The sequence below is a fragment of the Nelusetta ayraudi genome, unplaced genomic scaffold (assembly GCF_046127955.1).
Source record: "Nelusetta ayraudi isolate G7.1 ecotype Tasmania unplaced genomic scaffold, CSIRO-AGI_Nayr_v1 ptg000059l, whole genome shotgun sequence".
NCBI classification, from domain to species: Eukaryota; Metazoa; Chordata; class Actinopteri; order Tetraodontiformes; family Monacanthidae; genus Nelusetta; species Nelusetta ayraudi.
This window is the reverse complement of record NW_027466109.1, coordinates 2,837,498-2,856,400: the sequence shown is the minus strand read 5'-3', so window position 1 is coordinate 2,856,400 and position 18,903 is coordinate 2,837,498. Positions and strand designations below refer to the sequence as shown.

The 18,903-nt window shown below is 48.3% G+C and overlaps 1 protein-coding gene across 8 annotated transcripts in view; it reads left to right on the top strand.

Annotated features, from left to right (window-relative positions):
- celf5a (cugbp, Elav-like family member 5a) overlaps positions 1-18,903 on the top strand; it is a 180,917-nt gene that overhangs the window by 77,620 nt on the left and 84,394 nt on the right. The window lies entirely within an intron of this gene.

Here is an 18,903-nt window from a genome sequence, read left to right as displayed (position 1 = left end):
TTTGAGAATGAAATCGATGCATCATCAAAGGCGCCTCGTTCATGAATTTGTAATGACAAATAAACACGGCTCACAGGCAATGCAAAATAAAAAAAGAAATAAATAAAAAAGTGCTGTAGAAACAAACCTTTAAGCTTACTTTAGCGCGCCAGTGCTGCCAGTGAGAAAATAAGAGATTTTGGAGAAGGGATTCTGCAGTTCTGTTTGTCCTCCACACACTTCTCTCTTCTCCATTGGACGAAGGCCTTTTGCATGTTGTTTTTAAGGGGTGAGAAGATTTTATTCCATTAAGTGTAATTATAACCGCAATCCCCTAATCAAGTAAATGGCTGGGAAAAAAACCCTCTCTAATTTAAATTAAAAACCCAATTGATTTAAAAAGAAACTTGACAGTGGAGCCTTTCTTTGGCACATAATGCTATTATGCTCCTTTTATTTCCATCACATAGTCCCGGTGAGGGTCACTAGATGACCTTTTTTTATTTCCTTGTTGCTCAGCTCTTCATAAAACCCTGCCACACTAGATGTTTAGAATGCTGTTAATTTTTCTGGCGCAGGCGGAGTTTCCCCCCTAAAAGTGAAGTCTCGGAATTTTACCTGCGGAACGCGCGAGCCTCCGCCTGTGTATTAATCTCATTAAAGGAGCTCAGTGGGAAACAGGCAAAGTGTACTCCATTATTTATGGAACTGTAATTATCTGTGGTGTCACAAGCAGGCAGGAATTTACAGGACCCCGGTTCTGCATCAGCATAACGGAGAGCTACGTAATGAAGCAGCCTCCAACCTCCAGGCGCTGAAGCGCACACACACAACAACAACAATACAACAGCAGCAGCGACATTACACTCAATACTTGTCTACACCTTCATATTGCAAAGCATCGGTTGGAAAATGTTCCAACGATAGAAAGGGATGCAAAAAGAAAAGGAAAAAAAAATCAGAATCCAAAACATTTAAAAATTGTGGCTGAGAAATCATATATTTAAAATAATGATGAATTTCTTTTTTTATATTTTCCTCAACAAGAAAAGAGGTAAAATATGCACATGAAGATACTATCAATGCCCAAGAACATGGATGTGCGACATGGTACAAACATGCACAAAATCATCTCATTAGATAACCAATTAATAATACTTTTTACTATGCACACAAACTAACAACAGTATAATGACATCTAGGGTGGAAAGTGGCACCACAGCGCCTCCAGTGTCCGTGCTCTGTTCTTCTCCTGCTCCTAGTTTGCTGTCCAGGCCGGCCCCCACAGTTCACTCCTGACACTTTGTCAATAAACAACAACAACAAGAGGGGGAAAAAAACAGCGAGCGGACACAACTCGATGCTAATGATAGCCTAGCCTGCTAAAGTGCTAGTTAGAGGGAAACAAGGCAACAGGCAGCAGAAACACCAAGAGGGATGCACGTTGTTCTGGTGCTGGATTTAAAGCAGCTGCTGCTCCAGTCGGCCGACCTAGTCTTTAAGCGGCTGTCTTAAAAATGTGTGCCCTCAGCTTACCTGGTTAAAAGTTGATATATTAAAAACCGAGGCGCAGGAGCGACGGCTGTGACTAAACGTGGAGGTTACTGAAGCATACAGAGCGGAAGGCGAGCAAAGAGAGAAAATATTGGGGGGCTGAGGGAGGGGGGGGGGGGGGGGGCAGTAAAAAAAAAGAAAAAAATACCTGTATGCGGCCGCAGCGCAGACAGGAGTCGGCCGCGGTGGCCGGCTCTCTTATTTATCCCCAGTATTTCAGTGTGTGTATACAGACTTAGTGGCAGCCTCCACAGCAGCAGCAGCTGCTGCTGCTGCGGCGGCGGCGGCGGCGGCGGCGACGACGGGGGTCATTTACATATAAATGAAAGTTGCCGATCACACGCTGCTGACCCCATTTATTTCAGCGGAACGACAGACAGGCAGGAGAGGCGAGGCAAGGCAAGGCAAGCACCGGCGAGTTGCCGAATTACTCCAAATTACGGCATTTCCATCTCCACATCGGGCCTGTCAGGCCTGCAACCATCGTCCCACTAGGGGTTTTTTTTCTTCTTTTTTTCAAATTTTATTTCATTGCCTCCTTCTCCTCCTCCTCCTGCCACCGCCGCTGTCGATGCTGCTGCTGCTGCTGCTGCTGCTGCTGCTGCTGCTGCTGCTGTTGCTCAGCACAACCCGCCACCAGGTCTGGAGTGACTCTAATTGGCAGCGGTGAATTTAAGGGACCTGTCAGCGGCTGAGGCTGTCGCCGCGCTGGACAGCGCTGCAAACAGAAACAACATACCGGGGCTTATCACAGAGCTGCATGGCGTTGCAGAGCAGCAGCAGCACCACCACGGCGGAGAAACAACAACACAGTCGGCTTGGATTAGCATACAGCCGGCGCTGTAAACTTTACACGTCGCCGTGCAGGAATCATAAGGCTCAGCCTGGCGCCCGGTATCCCAAACAGCCAGCCCGCCGGGCTCAGACTCAAAGTTAGGTGCATATTTGTTATTCTTAAATTAAATATGAACTTTTTTTTCTCCCTCTCCGTGTTTTCCCCCTTTTCTGCTAAAAACCACAGTTTGCCACCCCAGATGTTTTCCTTCACCAGTGCCGCAGTAAAAATCCAAGTCTCATCGTTATCTTTAGCACCAGCTCGCACGTGAATGTGCACACGCACAGCCTACACGTGCGTTTGTGCACGTGCACACACGCACACGCACAAACTACCACAGTAGGTTAGATCTCAAGGTTTTACAAGACAGATTCTCGCTACAGGCTAGCATGATGTTAATGTGACAGCTGTGTCCTTTTCCAGGCAAGAACACACACACGCACACTCATGCACACGCACACACACACACACACACACACACACACACACACTGCATTGTTTTAGCCTCATCTTAAAAGCACAGGGCTGGTTGTCGTTGGCAGCTTTATTTAGTGAAGCAGCTCCTTCCTCCTGCTTATTTGTCTCCATCCTGTCTCACTCTTGGGCAGCCAACCACGCAGCCTTATTAGTTCATTAAAAGGACGCCACCGCTTCTGCCGCCGCCACCCGACTTTGTTACAAGCACGGGATCGGAGCGAAAGCGAGGTGGTGAGAGAGTCAAAACGTGGCTCTCTAATTACTCAAGATTGATGCGTCCGGCGAACATCCCGGTAATCGGTGTTGTTTTTATTTGTCTAATGTTAGGACAGGGATCACGGGCGGCCTGACCCTCCGTGATCATTAGGAGAATTAATGCAGGCGGAAGCAGCACAACACGTCCGCTCTTTGCCGCCATTGGCTGAAAGCAAGCGTGTGGCGTTGTTGAAATGTGTGCCTGTGTGTGTGGGTGTGAAAAAGTGGTATGCGTATGAACTTTTATGACATCATTAAGGGATAGCATGAAAAAAGTGCCCGTGCACTTGACTTGGATGTTGGTATACAGCATTTTTTTTTTTCATCATTGTATCCTGTTTTCAGATTGGCACGGAAGATTAATAACAATAATATAACATTTCTAGGCGTGCATATTGTTCCGTGGTGGAGCATTTTGCTAGGTGCGCTCTGAACTCAGTCACAGAAACAGGCGAGCAATGCGGTGATGATTCAAAGACTCGTCGGAGTGATATTCTAAGTGCCGCCGTATGGACGCCACTCGGTTGGACGGGAGATTTGACACGCAGGCTTGGCTAACATTCTCAGATCCGCCTCGTCGTCGTTATTTTAGGTGATGACAAACATATCGGATCCAAATGAATGATCTCCGAGGAAAGGAAATGTGAAAAACAGGAAGCGGGAGGGCTAAATAAATAAAAAAAAAAAAGCCTGAGACTACTACTAAAAACTAAACTACCCTGGAAAACAAAGATATTATACTTGTTTACTTATGTTTCAAACATTCTTCTTATTGGGGAAAATGTTTTACCATTTTGTCAAGGGTGTAGCCCTGCCTTCCCCTATGACAACTGTGATTGGCTCCAACAAAGTGCAGGAGAAAGCTGCTATAGAAGATGGATGGATGGATTGATTTAACATTTCATAAGTACAGTGTTGATTTGTTTGTGTGTTTTTTTTTTCCTTTCTATCCTCCTTGAACCACACTTTTGTTTTTTCCATGTAAATTGCATCGGCTGCTATCTTCCCGTGCGACTGTTTAAACAAGCGCGCCTCGACAGACGGCCGTGTCTGTAATCACCGGGCACGATAACAGTGTGCTGCGCTCGTCCTTTTTTTTTTTTTTATCTTCAGTCGCTTTAATTGACTTTCCAAACAAGCCAACCAACAGACGTTTTAAAAAGGTTGATGCCGCGTTTGTTGGATCAATGAAAAGCATTTGCCTTTAAGGATGCTGGTTTTCATTTGTGGGGGCCGTCATCATCAGCGTCCCCGCCGGCCGACGCCGCTCCTATAATCCGCACGGCAGGACGCGGCGCGAATGGCCCGAGTGATCCGCTTTGCGTGGGGCAAATTTCATTCTCCTTCAAATAAATGTTACTTTCCCCGTCCGTCCTGCTCTCTGCTGCTGCAGATGCAATCTGCATTTTAAACGCCACATCAGAGGGGTCCTTGATGATTTTCCGCCGTGACGCACAGCGAGTGGTTGCAGCCGTCAGAGGCGCCACACAACAGGAGAAAGATGGCAGTCGCTGCGAGGTTCAGGATGCAATTAAAGTGGATAGTAAAGCCGGGAGTGTTAACCGTTCATGTAGATGGCCGCTGTAAATGTCAGATATACCTGTTATAACAAGGGCAAGGGCCCCCCCACGCTGCCTCTTCCTTGGAAGGATCTTTTTACGCGACAGCAGATCTGGCGCTCGGCCAAGACCTTCGGGCCATCGTTTCTGAAACTTGTGCCTCGGAGCTGCAAAAACTTTGTGCGTGGGCGCCTGCCGCCGCCGAGCACAGCGCCTCTGCAGTCTTACGCGTGTGTGAGTGTGACACACGGCGGAGCTCCGAGTGAGTTAAAGTGGGAGTAAAATATGCAAAGGTCTAAATCCTCTCTTCATCTTCATCAGTAGCTCTTAAGACTCCCTGAGACATGTTTTCTCTGGTGGCCAAGATTCCCCTGCACTCATCGCTCACTCACGCATCCGTGTGTGTTGCGTGTGTGTATTAGTGTGTGCATGTGCAAGCACGTGTGTGTGGTGGCTTAACAGCTTCTGGCGCCTGTCTTCAAGTGGAACATACGAAATGATTGGTGCTATGTATCATGTGTTTCGCTGCTCTGCGCTGCGGTGAGAAGGCCGGGAGGGACTTGAGATCACCAGTGTGTCTTAAAAACATGTTTAACTTTAAAAGCATAAAAATAAGAAAATAAAATGCTAATTTAAAACTAATTTACCCCAAAATGGCTAAATTAGTGATGGCCAGGGGGGTATTTAAAATGCCAAAGCTTTTGGCCGGTTGCTGCTCCTTGAAGCAGCTCTCTGCTCTGTTCGGACATCAGACGAACTCGGTCGTGGTGTTCCTGGGGAAAAAAAAAGAAGAAAAGTGAATGCTGGATTAATCACTCTGTGATGTGGAAATATCTCATATCTGTTTTGTGGAATTCAGAGGTGGCTCACTGGGGGGATAGCAGTCAGGTGTGTCTTATAAAGTGGCCAGTGATTGTATATTCCGCTGCCAAAACCAGCCAGGTGAGACACGTCAGTGCAAATTTCCACCTGGAATTTGATATATCCTGAAGTTGTGCGCTGCCGTTAAATCTGCAATGTTCTGCACGGTCACCTGGAACAAAATGAACCTTAATGACAATTTTAACATTTAAAAAGGAAAAAAAAAGTTTTATCTGTGTGCCGAGGGATGAAAAATACGGAAGCCTTAAAGGCGCCCTAGCCTGTTCCGCCTCGGGCCAACCCGGAGCAGCCCCGGCCATGTCGTGTCAGCGGTGACATTGGGATTCTATTAGCAGGTTGTGCGAGGCGCTGGCCCTCTGCCCTGTGGTGAGACCTACCATTGATCTGTCATGGGAGATGGCTGCTCCCTGCTCCCCGCTCCCTTCGGGCTCAATTTGAACCTCTCCAAAAAACCAGGACGGAACCCGCCCTGAAATATACCTGGGAGAGAGCAGATGGGGGAGAGACGGTGGGGTGAGGGGTGGGGGAGGTGCTCAAGGTCAGCCGTGACACCGGTGGGCAGATGAAGACGGCCGACGCAGGTCGACACCGACCATAATGGCCAGTGAAAAGTGAGGTTATTTGTTATTGATTCCCAATGAGGGAAATCACCAGGTCTATATAGTGCTGTTTATAGCTTGGCAAGGGGTGGGCGTGTGTGTGTGTGTGTGTGTGTGTGTGTGTGTGTGTGTGTGTGTGTTAGCAGCAGACACTTTATGTGATGCCGAGAGCATCCTGTGAAGGACAGAGAGAGGGGCAGGGGAGAGGACACAGAGGCCCCGCCCCCACCCTTGCCCCTCCCCCATCTTCCTCTCCGAACGGGTTCGTCCTGATCTGTTTTGCCAGCCAGACTCATTTGTATTTTTACCGAATTACCCCGGATGCGCAACCTGAACCCACTTAGACGTGTCACTTAGTGTTTGTTGAAGTTTTGCCGAGACGAGGCCCTCATCAGGTTTCAATGACGGAGGCTGTGACTAAGTGGCCGCTTGTCATGTTTGTTTATTTCGTTTCCGGCGCGTCGGCCATCTAAATTGCTTCTTCAAAAGCAGCAGCCCAACAGCTCTGGGTGGGCAAGACTGGGCTATGTGATGGATTCAGAAGTGCTCTCCATCCACCTTTTGTCTGCTAGGAGTTTGGAGTTTGCATGTCTAGAAACTTTCCAAATGGAGGCGTCTGCACGGCAGGAGCAAGTGGGTGCGTTGACCCAAGTGTGTTACACTTGAATTGAAATTCAACAATCTCTAAGATGAGTGCTTCCATTATGTGCAACCTGGGACCAGACATAAATTGCAAAAAAGAAAAGAAAAGAAAAAAAAATGATTCCACTTTTGTAAACCTTGGATCTCCAGCTGCGGCGTTTATAGCGAGACGTTCTGCTTCTTGATGTTTTTCCCCTCGCTTCTTCGCTTTTATTTGCACTTTGTGTTCCAATACGTCACTCTTGAACACGAGCAGAGCCGCGACAAATCTGTAGGTCTCAGCTGAACTTTGGACCTTCAGTAACTCCAACGTGAACGTTTCAGCTGAGCAGTAAAGTGCAGCAGTTTGCTGGAGATTCCCACGGAAACGATAACATCTGCTAGTCCCAAATCCGTGTCCTGTCGTCGTTTTTTTATCGTGTTTAGTTTTTATTTTTTTCTGAAGTGTACTCAAGTTAAGTACCTTAACGCCCCCGCCCACTCACCTCACGCTCCACATCAAACACCCTGTGTTCTCTTTGAGTGCTAAAAGGTTAAATCCGCAAAAAAAAAAAAAAAATGTATGTTTTTTTTTGCGTTGCGGGGCTATTTGAATAATCTCAGGAGCAGGGAAAAAAAGACGTGTTTGCATACAGTCACGCACGCCTTTTAATCCTTTTTGACTCGCGCGGTATGAGGCCACGCTACAGAACAGAGGGGGTATATGTGAATTACCAGTATGGAAGTACAAACAGAACAGAATATTGAAATTGTCCCCACGGGCGATACTCTGTGGCGTGCATCGAGACACTTCCTGGTGCTGCTCCATTTTATATGTATGAAAATCTCTCATGGATCCATCATATACATTATAGATGAGGGCTCCCGCTCTGCACTCCAGTCACTGGAGCAGATTTTTTTTTTTTTCTTTCTCCATGATACCACCGCCCCCACCCCCACCGCCACCACCCCTGCCGCCGCCGCCACGCCGCCACCCACTCCTTTCCTCTTGTTCTTCTCATCCCTCATTCATTCCCACTTCCACTCGCCTTGTTTCATCCCCCATCCCCGCTCCCTTTCATCCCTCTCCAGCCCTTTGGTCTCTCATCATTTCGTCCTTCCATAAGTCAAACCTTACATCTCTACTACCTCCCATCCGGCTGTCCTCCTTCACTTATGCACCCCCTCCCCCCAACGGTGAGGACTTGGGGGCGGTGGGACCTTCCTCTTCCCTCCTTCCCTCCTTCCCCCTGCATGTGCCACCGTAACCGTTGACTCGTCTCCACCCGGGTTCCTTATTGATTTTGTTTAAAACACGTGAAAAATACAAGAGGAATGAGGTGCCCGAGGTGACAGGAAATAATAAAAGAAAAAAATAAATAAGGGCAAGGGGAAAAGGGAGGGGGGATGGGGGGGGGGGGGGGGGTTGTCCGCCATGTCTGTATCGAATTTATGAGTGGGGTCCCGGATGGATTCAAGGCACCATCAGGAGGTTACAGCAGAGCGGGTGAGCAAAGAAATAAATAAAGCCAGAGAGAGAGAGAGAGAGAGAGAGAGAGAGAGAGAGAGAGAGAGAGAGAGTAGGGCCAGTGATGAACTGAGGCTGAGTTGGATCTTTTATTTAAAAAAAAGAAAAGAAAAAGCTCCTTTTTTTCCAGCCTCGCCCTTTTTACTTTGTGCCGGCTTAATGGGTCCGGGGGCTCCCTATGTGGCAAATGCATCTCATTCTGTGTCATGCTACAGTTCCTGCCTTAAAATGATTCTCTGCTTAGTTCAATTTAAGTTGTGTGCAGAATAATCAATCCCCCCATTAATTCTACTTAGCCGGGCCTGGCGGTACAAGCCCCGGCTCGACTGGTCGGCCAAGGCCGCTGCCGCTCAATGGCTGACCTTTACACGGCTCGCACCGCCATTGATTTTCAGCAGGACTTATTTCATGAACTGGGCTTTGGGACAGAGCGGCGAGATGAAGATGAACTATGAGGCAAAATCCGTTTCTCTGTCCCCCACCGCCCCCTTTCTCCCCCCACCCGCCTTTTTTCCCCCCACCCGCCTTTCCCCCCCCCTCCGCGCCATATACACACTGGGATCCGCGTCTGCGCATTTTGTTTTTTTTTTTCCCCCCTGTGCATGCCTGGCTGTGTGTAGGTTACTTTGTTAAGTGCTTTAGGATGGAAGCCGGTGCCGTGACGTCGCCCCCTTGGTATTTGCAGTGAGGAAATAATGCAAAGCAGAGAGAGTGTGAACAAGCCATTAGAGCTCCCACGACTGCCCTCAGAGCCAAAGAACTGTGGAAAACAAGCCTGACCTCGGTGAAACGACAGACACAACATCCACCTCACCACCGCCGCGGGCTTGCAGGAGGAAGAGGAGAGGGGGAGGGCTGAGGGAAAAAATGGAAAGAAAGGGAGAGAAAGGAGATTCCAATAAGATGTTTTATTTTTAAAATATCTCGCAGTGTTAAACCTTTAAGTCTTAATTGTCAGATGGATGTGCCTAGATGAGCGTCGGTGAAATGGGTAAATTAAAAAGAATAAATTGATAAATGAAAGCCAAGGAGAAAGAGGGGAGGAGGAGGGCGGAAGTGTAGGAGGCTTCGGAGTGTGATTTAGCCGGAGTTCATGCAGAGTGCAGCGAGTGTCTCCCTTTCTTCCCTCTGCCTCTGTCTCCCGTTCCCCCCCGTCCTCCCCGGCCTGTATTAGCCGCATAGCAGTGGCTGTCGTGAAACAACAGTGCGAATGAAAAACATTTTAAATTTAACACTCATGAATGCATGCATGGGCGCACGCTAATGTCTCCGGACGAGCTGCGAGCGGGCGGGATGATGGGAGGAAAAGGTATGGAGGTTAATGGTACAAGCGGGAGGGAGGGAGGGAGGGAGGAAGGGGAGGTGGGGGGAGGAGGCGGGGGGAGAGGCATGTTTGCACCACTTTGACCTCAAATTAAATAATCACACGCTCACGTCGTGATGCGGAATCTCTGCTCGAATCAAATCCACGTTCTCCCTCCACGGCCGGGCAAAGTGTCCAGCTGCATCCGTGTGTGGACGCTTTTGATTCGACGGACGTGCTCGCATGCATCCTGCATGACGAGAGGGGGGCTGCGATGGGTGTGCTGCGACCGCCGCTCAAATCAAACCGAGGTCGGCTCTCTCTGTCTATGCGTATCTGGTCTAATAAATAAATGAAGGCATTTCTGCTGGAACCTGCCCATTAAAAGTATATACCCGCTCCATATTGCAAAGATCCCCCAACAGCGACCGTTGCTGCGTGCCGGAGTGGGTCCCTCTGCGCATTTGCGGGGCGGCACTTGATAAAAAAAACTCCAGAGATGGGCGATAAAAATTAATCAGACCCAATTGCGCAACTGGTTACCTGAAAATGATGGACGCTGCAGAACTGGATTCCTTAGACTAAGTGTTAACAATGTTGGAGGACATTTTTCGGAGCACTGGTGTTGTTTTCTCATTGACCTTCGAATCAGTGCTGCTGGGAAAATGTTGTGTAATTTGCCGTCATCACCGCGCTGTGTGCGTCCGTGTGCATCCATCTCGTCTTGGTGCGTCTTGACAGATACGTCGACGACAGTCAGACGTGAACAGGAAGTCGGAGCGTCGCCCCGAACCATCGCTCATCGCTCGTGTTAAAGCCCCCACCCCCCAATGAAAGACGGTGCCCAAGGCCATTGGACATTGCAGTGTCGCGTGGGTGAGGTGACGGGGGACACTTCCAATGTGTTTTCCGCTCGGCTGCCCCTTTTTCCCACTTTGCCAAAGTGCGTTTCGCCGCCGATTGGGAGAAATGAGGACGGGTCAGGGCCGGACGCAGAGGTTGGAGCGAGTGAGTGTTTTCTGTGTCTGTTTGCCTTGTAAATTGTTTTCCTGCGCCGTGGACTTAAGAGGAGAATGGAGGGATGGACGGACGGATGGACAGGAGAGAGGGAGAGAGTGGTGGATGAGCCGTGTGGCGAGGACAGGCGGCCGTCCTTTTGTTTGATGGCGAATCCTCTCTTAGACAAGCAGGAATTTACTTTAAGTGTCAGGATGAAACATAAGCGGGCTTTACTGCCAAGGACTGGAGTGGCGGGAGATTGATGGAACTGGCAGAAGTCACAGGTGACGGAATACTGAGGAGCGAGTCTGTGTGTGTGTGTGTGTGTGTGTGTGTGTGTGTGTGTATGTGTGTGTGTGTGCAGCGAGAGCGAGACATGGGGTATTGATATGCTGGGAATGAAGCTCAGAGCAGATGGACAGAGCAGCCTGGTCCTGTGTCACTCCTGTGAGCTCTGGCTCCTGCCTAGAGTCCCTCCTTTGATGGACACACACACACACAAACACACACACACACACAGACACACACACACACACACACACACACACACACACACACACACACACACACACACATACGCACATGCACACAGGCACATGCACAGGCGTGTTCCCGGCACCGGTGCAGATTTCTCAAACTTGATAATGGTCCTATAGGATAACAAATTGTCGATCATGCGGCCATTAATAACCGGTGCGCCATACTGGTCCGCAGCTACGGCAGATGTGGCTGCTTAATGAGACCGAATGGACAAGTCCTCCGGAGGCGTATCAGAGTACAGAGCGGGATATTTGGTGGGGTAGAGGGGAATCTCGACTCAAAGCGTATGTCAATGGGAATGGAAGGCTAATTTGTGAGGGAACCATTTCCAATTTAAATTGGATTCCTTGAGGGAAGTTTTCTTCCACTCTCAAGCTTTTCCTGTTTGAGATTGTTGTTTTGTTTTGTGACTTTAGGGCTTCCTGACATTTTTTTTGTTTGTTTGCCTGACCCCTCTATCAGGCACTCCTCAGACTTTTCTCAAAGTGGAAGCCAACATGCTCGGCCAGGTCGCTACCTCCCTCTGTCCTTACATCAATCTCTATTTGTCCTCTGGCTTCTTGTCTTTCTGTATTTCTGCTCTTCTCTCCTGCTAAACCAGCTCAGTGGTCTATTGGTAGACTAGCCCTGAGACTGGTAGGTTGTGGGTTTGATCCCCAGCCGGGGCATACCAAATGGTGCCCATTGCCTCCCTGCTTGGCACTCAGTATTCAGGGTTGGAATTTTGGGTTTAGATCACCCAATGATTCCGGGGTGCTGCTGCTGCCCACCACTCCCTCAGTAGATGGGTCAAATGTGGAGGACGAATTTCCCGAATGTGACAGTCTGGGACTGGGACCTTAAATGGGTGGCAGAGAAGGAGGAGAAGGGGAGTGAGAGGGGCAGAAAAGTGCAGGTGCTGGTGAATTTGCTAATAGGCAATCATACTGTTCAGGACAAGAATGACTACCGGAGGTCTGGGGACCATTTATAAAAAAAAAAAGAAAAGAAAAAGAAAAAAAAAAGTCAGGTCACCATCGGCATGCCAAGAATTGTGAGTCAGTGGGCAGGCGAAGCTTCTTGGCTCCCATTGGTCCTGGTAGCAGGCCATAATCTGTCACAATCCTGGAGTTGCTGTGACAGCAGCAGGAGCATTCTGGGCTCAACTCGCAGGGTAAAGGAAGCATGCAGCTTTGTGCGTGTGTGTGTGCCTGTGCGTGTTTGTGTGTGCATGTGTGTGCACGTGTGCGTTTGACTGTGTTTTCATTTTTGGCCCAGTGTGACTCTGGTTGGATGCCTGGTGCTTTGCTTTGAGTAGAGGATCTCTGATGACACACACACACACACACACACACACACACACACACACACGCACACACAGACACACACACACACACACACACACACATGCCGTGTATTTCTAAAGTAAATATATTTGAAATATGTTCTTTCAGTTGAAACACGTTTCAATGGCCAAATATTGTGTTTTAATATTTAAAGCAATTTAAAAAAAAAATGCTTGCTAAGCTACTGCGTTGAGGTGCGACTACAGTGTCAAAACTTGGCAGGGTTGTGTGACGCCGGAACCAAATGTGCGGTATCGAGTTGTGTAGTTGTTGCCGTGTTGTTCATGCTGGTGTCTGAACGCGATGGAGAAGAAGCAGCAGTTGGCGGTGAACAAAAAGTTGCTTCATCTCCTGCTGCCAGCGCCTGCTTGAAAACAAACGGAAACATTGTGTTGCTGCCGCAGTGTTGTCGCTTTTTGTCCGTGACGTGATTGTCACCGTGGAGTTTAATATTCACCCGGAGATGGTGAATCTTTAACACTGGCCGATATTGACCTTTTTAAGCAGCGGCGGCGGCCACGGGGTGAAATTAACATGCAGGAACGAGAAATAAAATCTGTGGTGCAACCATCGCACTCCATCACCACTTCTCCATCACCACTGAGACAAATTAAACTGCGATATGAATTCCAGGTCATACACAGCCCACTGGTTCATATGGATATTCTCGCACGTACATGCTGTTGCACATCATTACTGCCGTCGCAAGTCTCTGGCGGTCTCGGCCGGGACGTAATCTTCAGAGCAAACACCTCGGCAGCAGCCAGATGGGGAACACGAGGGCACCTCGAAGAATAAGAACCCGGCGCGACTTCCGGATGTGGAATTCTATCGGAGCGACGCCTCCTCTGCCGGTTTCTGCTAGGAGGTCCAGGGGCCATGTTGTCGCGATCTTATCGCGCGGGAATGGGGGACACTTCCTCAAAATGAACTTAAGAGCGTGAACCGCATCAAAGAAACAGGGCGAGAAGAAAAGCAGCGGACAGTGTGTGAGATGTAAGGCCACCGCCAGCTTTAAGCCTCCAGTGTGTCGTGCCGATAAGATTCATTAGATAGGTTGAGAAATCGGAGACAAGAGGCGGGCAGGGCATGCACACACACACACAAACACACACACATTCAAAAAGGAAAGGTTGAACTGGCCGCTGCTGCTGCCGCTGCTGCTGCTGCTGCTCCAGCATTTGTTGACACAGATTCACAATGAGTCTCCCGCCGCTTCACGCGTTACGCTAACGCGCCGTGTCAACAGCGGCTCCCGGGGCTTGAAAAAGCGGCCGTGGCCAAGATGTCTGGGAGCGATGCCCTTTTTTCCCCCAACCCCGATAACCAAAGTGTAGCTCATAAGTCAGCGGGCGGAAGGACAAGGAAGGGTGGCGAGCAAACGCTTTTAAAGAGGGTTTTTTTTCCCTCTCCCTCCCTTTCACTTTCTTCTTTTTATCTCATTAATAAATGTCAAACCGTTCTCCTCCGTAAGTCTCTAACATTTACTGTCATTAGTTCCACCTTTTTTTTTTCTGCCACTTCTTTCCCCCTTCCAACTCCCCCCCCCCCACATCCCACTTTATCTCCTGGACACTGCTGCAGGACTCAAGGCGCTAGCTCAACCACCGTGCTATCTGCTCCGCCACCCTGTTCGTGATTGCATGTTGTTTCTGTCACCCGCGCACGCCCAGTCGGCTGCACAAGTCTTGTCAGAGTCGCGCGGTGGGAGCGGCTTGTACAGAGACAGGGGGACATAATCGAGCGGACAGGCGTTGCGACGGCGCTGCCGCTAAGCTAACTTGGATGTTTGAGTCGTTCGTTCGGAGCCGCTCGGACTCCGTCCAGGAGTCCCCCCTTCCCACCCCCACCCACTCTCTGCTGAGTCACGGCGGCCCGTAAATGAGGCGGTTTTGATGTGTGACATTCACCTTCATGAAATCTTGATGAGAGCTGAGTTGCTGCTGTCTGCATAATGAGGACGGCGGCCGTCAGACAGCTGGCCGGCCACTTCAGCAGAACGGAGAAGCGGAGCCGCGATAATGGGGAGGGTCGGAAAATCCGTTTTGGAAGCTGCTCGATAAGAGGGAAATTTCAGTCTGTCTCGGAGGCAAATGGTGTTTTATTTGGGGGTGGCTGCAGGGGAGGTGCAGGCTGGGGTGTGGGGTGTGGGGGGGGGGCAACGTGATAAACACAGAACTTGGATGGCATCAGAGAACAGAAGGTCTAATGGTCTTATCTGGAGATGTAGTGGTGCTAGTAATAATGGCGCCGCAGATTGGTCGTTTGTGAGTTTGCGCCGGCCTCATTGCTAATTTGTGTATTACAAGACGCATTCGCTGTAACAGATGGATATCAACAGTTTTGTTCCAAACGGAGCTATTGAGCGTTTGAAAAAAAAACAACAACGAAAAAAACAAAAAGGAAATGCTCTCGCTCGTATGAACCAAACCACAAAGCGAAAGCAAATGGCACTTTCCAAACAAACGACCACATTTTTTTCGGAATGTGCCTCCGAATGGTAAAAGAAAGGAGGAAAAAAAAGCACTTTTACAAAATGCGAGGTTGCGTTTTTGTTTGTGTTTTTTGTCTTCTCTCCGTTCAGAATTGATGGTGGCGTTAAGCAGCGGCAGAGGTTCTGCAGTACAGATGCGATACGGACTCGCTGAGGTCTGCAGGTGTCTGCCGGTCCGTGTCGGCGCCTCCAGCTTTTTAAATCCTGTCGGAACTGATAGGAATCCCAAAAGCTTATAGTGGCCACCATCTCCCCGCCACTGACTGATGTTTTTTTTTTTATTTAATTATTTTTATCAGGACCACCACCCTGCTGCCGCAAGCACATTTTACCATATGGGTAGATTATAACTGGCCGGCTGCAAAACACTTGCAGACATGCATCAGAGCGGCCGTGTGAGCATTTACAGGTAGCTTCATCAATGCATCTGCACTCTATGCTACGGCTGTCCCACCTCAGCCCTCAGCTCACACACTCAAACACAAACATGGGATGTTTGGTGTGTGTGTGTGTGTGTGTGTTTCATGGCTTGGAAAACAGACTTCACATGTTGCTTTGTCCATTTTTGCACCCTGTGGTCCATGTCGGCAGTGAGTAATCGCGACAGAGTGAGTGACGTGGACTGCAGCCTGGCTGACCTCGGAAGGTTGGACTCCCCCCCAAACCTCCCTCCCCTCTCCTTCGCTTTCCCAAATTAGAATTTTGTCCAACGTGATTCATCTGAAGCTTGTTTTTTTCTTGGTTGGGGTTTCAAATTGGGAGATTTATTGGCAATTTTGTATCTGCCAAAGGCCATGCAGAATTGGAAATTGGCACAAACAATCTGCTTGCCTCCTAGATCATAACTGAGATTAATTTAGCTGTGCAATTTGTTTGTGTAACCGGCTTCCATCAATTTAGAACAGACTCTGTTCTAACTGTTTCGCCAAAACAAACCATTCTATGGTTGTATATTAAAAAAAAAAAAAAATCAATGTAATTTTTTTGTGTATATAATAAATAAATAAATAAATGTGAAACTTACACACCAACATGAAATGTTGGTGTGTAAGTCTCAACTCTCTGTCTCCCTTCTATTTGTATGAGACAACACAGATTACCAAGCAGCGGCCGGCGGCCCGAGTGGCCACCGCTGAGCGCTCCCTGGGATCAATAATTGGAAATATTAGTTATCAGGCGGTCCGGCCAGCGGGGGCTGTTTATGCTCCGGCTGCTGAGCAATGCAGCAGGAGTTTTGACGAGCCACTAATACGTAATAATGATCCCAGGACAAACATCCTCCTCCACTAAAGCTGAGCAATGGCCGGAAGACGCTAACACAATGCCGCGTGGCCATTAAGAGTTACTTTACTGCACCTGAGTAACTGCTTTTGCACAACTGTTGTAAAATGACTTTTACTACGGAGGGAAGAGCTCCCCGCAAAATGAGGAAGAGATTTACGGCGCTGGTTCGACCTGCTATAGTGGGCCGTCCTTTTCCCCGCCGCGGAGGCGCTAAAGTTAGAGGAGCGCAAAGTTTGCTGCTAGTTCCTCGAAACACTCTGTGAAGCGGTGCTATGGCCACTTCATGATCTCATTGCTCTAGAAAACATCGAAACAGATAGACTTTAAATCCCTTGCACGTCTAACAGACCAAGTCCTGACTTTAGTTTGCTTATTTTATGCTACTTTTCGATAATATTTAATAGTCTTTGTGGCCAATAACAGCTGTGGTAGGGTGACTTTGTTCGGTTGCAAGGATTGCTTTCAGGACATAGTGGAGGCAGTTATAAACACGTAAAGCAAATATAATATTGTGTTATTTTGCAGTGTCACACCAGCACATCAATACATCGCATTGAACCTCTTCAAGGCGGATGAACCTGGCAGTCCAACAAATTATGCGCACAGCAGATTTTTTCTTTTCTTTTTGCTAACTAGCTTGAAAGCACGTATCCTTGTCTCGACATGTTACTCGGTCAAATTTAAAATGCAGTAAAAGTGGACAGAACAGTGGCAGCTCTGAGTGGTGAAGCCATCTTTTCAATCATTCCTGACATCTTTTCCCTCTCCTGGCTTCGCTGTCAAATTAACTCAACACAAGTGGTAGAACCGCGTTTGAAATGTTTTTAACCAAGTCTATAAACTGCATTTGCTCAAACCTGCAAAGTAACGGCAAAAAAACAAAAAACACAAAACATTTAAGAAAGCGTTGATAAACGGTCCCCATGGCAGCCGTGGGCGCTCAATACATATATTTCGCTTGAAGCAACTGTTTTCATGCATGTGCAAGCGTGAACGCCTCGTGCATGTGCTCCGCAACGTGAACTTCATTTCACTGGGAATTAGGCAATTTTCCTCAGCGCCGCCGAGGACGAGCGCTTTTTCTTTTTTTTCTTTTTTTTTCGGAACGCAGATGCATCAGTTGTGACTGTTGGCAGCCGTAATGCATCGCTCTCGGGCAAGTAAATCGACCATTAGGCCGGTGTGTTGGTGGCTGAACAGTAACTGGCTTTTTTTTTTTTTAGAGAGCGAGAGAGACCGAGAGAGAGAGCTGCCTCCCACACAAACACACACACACACACACACACACACACACACACACACAGAAACACACACACACGCACACACACACACAGGCTCCCCTCGGAGCCGGCTGAGATCATAGCGTGGCAGCCGTAGACTTGGCCTGCTGCATGGAACATTTCAGAAAAAAATGAAATAAATTATTATTTTTATTAAATAATTATTTTTTTATATATATATACACACAGTACATGTCAGGTGGCAGGATCGAGGCATCTTCTGTCTGTTAGTGCCACCATGGAGCAGCCCAGGGCATTTTTTTCATTCTTTTTTGTACAATTTTTCTGCAGGATTCCCAGCCAGAGCAGGTCTGCACCAGTCAGCACTGGTTTGAGACGGTGGGCACCGACATGTGTTATGAGATATAGGCTGAGTTTGGCAGGTGCAAGAGGCAAATGGACCCCAATGGTGGCGGAAATGGCGAGCGGCAATATCAAAAACATGAGCTGTTGGTTGGTGGATGGAGTCGGTGATTCTGTGTTTTGAGCGTCATGTGACTTGCGTGACTTGGCACTCGGCACTGTTTGTTCAATGAAAAGACGGCACTTTTAAAGTGGTGGAGGTGGAAGGGTGGGGGCGGGAATGGAGCCAGGAAACCCCGCCCCCACTGTTTTTCCCCACAAAGACTTAGCGGCCGCTAGTTATTATTTATGGTGAGTAAATTTATGGAATAATTCCAGCGGGGGGAAGGTTACTCAGTTCCTCAAGGTGAAAATTGATACATTTAGCACTTAATGAATCGGGCTCGGGCCTCTCCCCCATATATCAGCATGTTATTAAGACATTTTAAAATCCCATTATGGTGTTTCTCCTTGAACATGTCATGCTTTTATTGGACTGCCCTGTCTTTAAATCTGACCTTTTCGTCCGATGCTCTGGGATCCAACAGGGTGAAAAAAAGAATAAAAAAAATACAGGCTGATGGAACATAATAAACATATGTTGGCGTAAGAGCGTCAGAATTGGGTGGTCCTCGGCGTTGTGACTCGGAGGGGGTTGGGCGTGCGTGAGAGCAGGGAGTGGCGGACGTCCGCCGTGTTTAATTTTGCTAAGAGGTGTTTGTGTTTTTACTGACAAATCCATGAGTTCTTTACCCAATCCTGAGGGAGAAGTCAACCGGCAGCAGACAGCAGACAGCAAACGATCTCGTTAAGTTCACACTCTTCACTCTCGCTCTGGATGCTATTCAATAATAAAAGAAAACAAAAAAAACACGTGTGACGCGATGCGAATGCGCGGTTGCACGCATTCCCTTTTTCGAATGGTCGCACCAAAGTCTGACCAACTTGTTCAACTTGACTTGCGATAATGAAAGAAAAAAAACAAAACAAAGGTTGAGGTGGAGGAGCGAAAACTGACGGAGGAGGAGGAGAGGGTGACATGAGGAA